The following is a 3613-nucleotide window of genomic DNA, read 5'->3' on the forward strand; positions in this document are numbered from 1 at the left end:
TCTCTCTCTCTCTCTCTCTCTCTCTTTCACTTACCTTTTGGTAAGCGTGACAATTACGTACTCCTCCCTACCCCAATGAACCGTTTCTTTAGCTAAGGGTCTACAAACTCACCCCATACCATTCATCACCCCCTCCCCTCTCCTCCCCGCCAAATTTTACCCCCTGCTCTCACTCTTTCTCTGTACCCTTCCTTAACAAAGCTACCCCCTACCCCCACCCCCACACCTCCGCCCCTACTCCGCCCTCCCCGAAACGTGTGTCCTGTAGTCCCGTAGCACTGTTCTACCTGTGCATCCTGCCCCGTGGTTACCCCCCGACCCCACCCCGGTGGATCTGTGTCTGGGTCGGGTATGCTCTCACCTCGCGTGCGCACCCCGGGCCGGAGACGTACGACAGAGCTCGGGTGTCGCCAAGCCCCGCCTCTCCACGTGGGCGGCATCAGGTCGTGACGTTTGACGCTCGTGCCTCATGACCAATAGCAGGGCGCGTGCCTGTTGCATTCCTATTTTATCGAGCTTCTCTTGTCATCTCTGTCTGTTTACCTGAGACGTTACTCCCGGGGTATAAAGGTAGATATTGAGCTTTCAGGGGGCCAAGAATTCATACCTGACCAAGGCCGGCTGGATTCTACAACAACTTGGAATCTTTGCTAGCATCCTAGAAGACACGCTGGCATCATTTAATAGACATAATTTCTATCAAGAGAGACTGGAAGGAAAAAAAGAACTTTCATCAAAAAGAGTAGCTTTAAATCAATGATGCCTGGAGACGAAAGAGATTGATTTTCATTAAAGCTACAGAGTGTATGCGTCAAAAACACTCCACTCGATCCTGGTTCACTGAAAGCTGTTGCACGTTGATCGTGCATGCTATACGAAATTAGTAGAGTGTCAGAAGGCCTGGCGATGAATTTCCACCACTGAACACACGAACTGTAGGTCTCCAGCCTTCTCGTGTGAGCAGTCTCCACCAGCTGTTTCCAGCGGCCTCATTCGACTGAGCAGTGGTGCATTGGACTGTTCTGCGTTGCTGGAGACATCGCGCGGGAGAGAGAGAGAGAGGGAGTGACAAACTGTAAGAGAAACAAGAAGAAAAAGAATACAAAGATAGAGTAAGAGGGAGAGAGAGAGGGGGAGACGCTCAGCCTCACAGTGTAGATAAAATAGGAGCGAAACAACAAAAACAAAAACAACGAAACAAAACAAAACAGAACAGCATAAATAGGTGGAGAGAAATATCTAGGCTGTGGTATGCGCGTGAGGTCAGTTGAAGTAACAGCTTGAGGTGGTGGCAGCAGACGAGTGAGCGGCATCCGCAGCAACAGCAGCAGTAACAGCAGTGGTAATAACAGCAGCTGCAGCAACCAGCAAACGCAACAGCTACAGCAACATCTACTGACACCAGCCGTTGAAATGATGACCAGCTGTCCTGACCTACATTAATCAACGAGAGATTTTGGTATTGCAGTAACAACGTCACATTTGTGACTCGAGGTCAGTGCTACCAAGTTTATGTTGCGCTCATTTACCTTTCTTTTTGTATGTGCCTGATAAAAGATGAACTTTTGACTACTTTGCTGTTTGCCTTTTCACGTATAAGCTTCTTGCTTTCATGACGAAATCTGAAGAGCACCTTCACGGTTTTCGTTGTTGTTTATGTGGTTAGAGTTCTGGTTACAAGTCTTGATTTGCTGGCTTGGTTGTCTATCGAAATTATTCTAGGTCAGTACAGTACTTTTTCCTCTCCCCTAACATCCACTCTTTATATTATACATGTATTTGGATCTTTCTTGTTAATAGATGAAATATTTCTTGCTAGCAGTGAGCGGGAAAAAAATACATGTACTTAGCTTCGAAGAACATTATAATTTTATACAATTTCTCCGCCGGTCTACCCCCCCTCCCCCCCCTTTCCCTTCCACCCAATCCCCATTTTGCTTACTCCCCATCCCCATTTTCTGCCTGTCTGTCTTCCTAAAATTCTCTCTTAGATTCTCTGTCCCACTCTCTCCTCTCTCTCTCTCTCTCTCTCTCTCTCTCTCTCTCTCTCTCTCTCTCTCTCTCTCTCTCTCTCTCTCTCTCTTTCTCTCTCCCTCCCTTCCTCTCTCTCACTTCCCCCTCTCTCTCTCTCTCTCTCTCTCACTCTGTCTGTCTGTCTGTCTGTCTATCCCCCCCCTCTCTCTCTCTCTCTCTCTCTCTCTCTCTCTCTCTCTCTCTCTCTCTCTCTCATGGGGAGAACATTTTTATCCAGTATCTTGGTCTTTCTAATGGGATGATGTATCGCTCTCAGTGAGGGTCCGAAAACCCTCTAAATGATCCAAATAGTGTCGATAGGGGCGTACAAACAAATACAATTTTTAAAAATACTTTTTTATCGCGTCCTATCACCGGTGACTCGATACTGTTTTGACAACTTTGGACACATTTTAAATATGCTTTAAGAAACAAAATTTGAAAGTTTAATTTGACATTTTTACATTTTGTGTTGCTGTTTTAGTGAGTCTGGGTAAAGAGCTCTCTGTTTGACAGTCTATTTGCCATGTTTTGTGTGCGTGTGTGTGTTTTTTAAAATTATTAATTGTTTCTGTCTTCGACTTTCTTTGTATTCAAATCACGTTTCCAGAGCTTGTAATTCCAACACCCAGAGTGATAACAGTTCTCCCGTTCTCTGTCTGTGTTTCTGTTTATCATTCTTCCTTTTGTTTAGCTTTTTGTTCTCTCCCTGTTTCATAATTATTTTGCTCTATCTCTTCTTCCTTCGTCTGCGCTGAATTTCTCGCTTTGTCTCAACTTTTCTACTCAACTTCTTTAACCCGCCCTTTTATTCCTTCAAAATACATTTCCTGTCTATTTGGGTAACAGGCATACACAGAAATCTCAACACAGTTACAAAGACGATGGGTGACGATTACGTATTCCTACCTACCCCTGTGTGTTCTGTCCTAAACACCCATGAACACGCAAATAACATACGCCCTTAATGGCATAAATGTAACACTATGCAAAGTACTACGCATTTTCCCAAGACTACGTGTTGGCCATAGGCTTTTTCAAAAGAAATTAAAAGGAAAACTAGACTCATGAAGAAGGGGAAAATGTGTCTAAGTGGTATAGCGTAGCTTCTGTTGGGCCATTTCAAAGAACGTTTTCAAAGACATGACACTAACGGATCTACTAAAGTTCTTGTTTCACCTCTGTTCAAACTTCCGTGTAACTTATATCAAACAGCATCTTCAAGCTTTCTGATGCTTTTAAGGAGAATTCCATAATTGCTCAAAATAGAATGCCATTAGTTTAGCTAGTTGGCGGCCAAAAATGAAAGTAAAACAAGGAGTACAACAAACGGGAAAAAAAGAATAAGAGCTGGGGCAGCATCTAAAGATCGTAAACTGGGAGAAGAAGAATATAATAACCCAAAACGAAAAGAAACACTGAGGAGAGTTGGGAAAATAGTCATCGTTATATTATTTATGCACCTATATTCACATAAACATGTACATGCAGGCTGGCACACACATTAATGAGCACACACGCCCAGAGGCGGACAGGGAGAGAGAGAGAGCTAGTGAACGAGCGAACGAGCAAGCGAGAGAGAGAGAGAGAGAGAGAGAGA

General features: G+C 44.3%; 1 protein-coding gene across 1 annotated transcript in view; it reads left to right on the forward strand.

Moving 5' to 3' along the window:
* The first annotated feature begins 565 nt into the window (after positions 1 to 565).
* The window catches only part of LOC101848854 (twist-related protein), a 9805-nt gene continuing 6757 nt past the window's right edge, over positions 566 to 3613 (forward strand). Inside the window, exon 1 of the mRNA XM_005089407.1 lies at positions 566 to 1494. The gene's annotated coding sequence lies outside the window, so the exon portion shown is untranslated. The remainder of the gene's footprint in view (positions 1495 to 3613) is intronic.

The sequence above is a fragment of the Aplysia californica genome, unplaced genomic scaffold (genome assembly GCF_000002075.1).
Source record: "Aplysia californica isolate F4 #8 unplaced genomic scaffold, AplCal3.0 scaffold00006, whole genome shotgun sequence".
In the NCBI taxonomy this organism is placed as follows: domain Eukaryota; kingdom Metazoa; phylum Mollusca; class Gastropoda; order Aplysiida; family Aplysiidae; genus Aplysia; species Aplysia californica.